Source organism: Mesocricetus auratus, unplaced genomic scaffold, assembly GCF_017639785.1.
Source record: "Mesocricetus auratus isolate SY011 unplaced genomic scaffold, BCM_Maur_2.0 contig_6869_pilon_obj, whole genome shotgun sequence".
In the NCBI taxonomy this organism is placed as follows: Eukaryota; Metazoa; Chordata; class Mammalia; order Rodentia; family Cricetidae; genus Mesocricetus; species Mesocricetus auratus.
This window is the reverse complement of record NW_024433431.1, coordinates 3,695-4,971: the sequence shown is the minus strand read 5'-3', so window position 1 is coordinate 4,971 and position 1,277 is coordinate 3,695. Positions and strand designations below refer to the sequence as shown.

At 48.1% G+C, this 1,277-nt stretch overlaps 3 non-coding genes across 3 annotated transcripts; 2 read left to right on the top strand and 1 right to left on the bottom strand.

The window, feature by feature from the left end:
* Nucleotides 1–341: 341 nt before the first annotated feature.
* Trnap-ugg lies at nucleotides 342–413 on the top strand. The gene has a single exon. It is a non-coding gene; the product is annotated as a tRNA-Pro (tRNA).
* A 231-nt stretch (nucleotides 414–644) lies between these two features.
* Nucleotides 645–717, top strand: Trnav-aac. Its single transcript has one exon. It is a non-coding gene; the product is annotated as a tRNA-Val (tRNA).
* A 266-nt stretch (nucleotides 718–983) lies between these two features.
* On the bottom strand, nucleotides 984–1,065 carry Trnal-aag. The gene has a single exon. It is a non-coding gene; the product is annotated as a tRNA-Leu (tRNA).
* Between the last annotated feature and the right edge of the window lie 212 nt (nucleotides 1,066–1,277).

Sequence of the window (1,277 nt, the reverse complement as noted above, 5' to 3'; positions counted from 1 at the left end):
TTTGTTTGTTTGTTTTTTTCAAGACAGGGTTTCTCTGTGGCTTTGGAGGCTGTCCTGGAACTAGCTCTTTTAGACCAGGCTGGCCTCGAACTCACAGAGATCCACCTGCCTCTGCCTGCCAAATGCTGGGACTAAGGCGTGCGCCACCAACGCCCGGCGGTCCTGCCCTTTTGAGTTCCATTCTTCCTTCAAGGAAGAGCAGTGCTGTGGAAGTGTAAGCCGAATAAACCCTTTCCTCCCCAAGTTGCTTTTTGGTTATGGTGTTTTCGTCGCAGCGAATAGAAACCCTAACTAAGTCAGCGAACCTATGAGTTTATGGGAGTGACTTCCAGGACTCTGTTGGCTCGTTGGTCTAGGGGTATGATTCTCGCTTTGGGTGCGAGAGGTCCCGGGTTCAAATCCCGGACGAGCCCAAGAGTTTTGGTCTCCGGGCCTGTTTAGCGGCTCACGGTACAACAGGGTGTCTAGAACTTTGGATAAAAGGATATGAGACAGCAGGTACTAACAGTTTTGACTAAGAGTCTGATCGCAGATACTCGAAAAGACACTACTACACATACATCATAAACGTCCATCTACCTCTTGCGGCGGTGAAAGACAGATTGCTAGCAATAATAGAACTGCCGAGGCACCACTTGCTGTAGGTTTCTGTAGTGTAGTGGTTATCACGTTCGCCTAACACGCGAAAAGTCCCCGGTTCGAAACCGGGTGGAAACAAGGGTTTCTTTCTCTTATTATAACCTAGAGAAGAGTAATACACGCATATCGTTTGAGAATTATTTTTCTGCTGGTAACAGCACATATGAATCATAACAGCACACCTATCTTGCTGTTCCTAACAGACGTGACCTGCACATAGACTTTCCAAACGGGCTGGTCAAGTGCGCCACCTGCTGCCAATCAGAATTGCAGTTGCTGAATTAGCCCAAGATAAAAGACGAACTTCTCCTTTGGGAAAAAAAAACAAAGTGTCAAAAAGTTATTGGCAGCGGTGGGATTCGAACCCACGCCCCCGAAGAGACTGGAGCCTTAATCCAGCGCCTTAGACCGCTCGGCCACGCTACCTTGACAATCTTGTTCTCAACACGGATTCTATTCAGTCCATATACACCCTCGAGGGGGAGGTCTCTGCGGTAGAATTGGTTGTCCTGGCCACCCTCCCTTGGTAGCTTGCTTGCTTCACCCCCCTCTCGGACAGAATTCTACATACGCGGTCTTCATAATCTGTCTTTCTGAAGGCAGTACAAAATTGGTCACCTTGTTTTTATTTGGCAAAT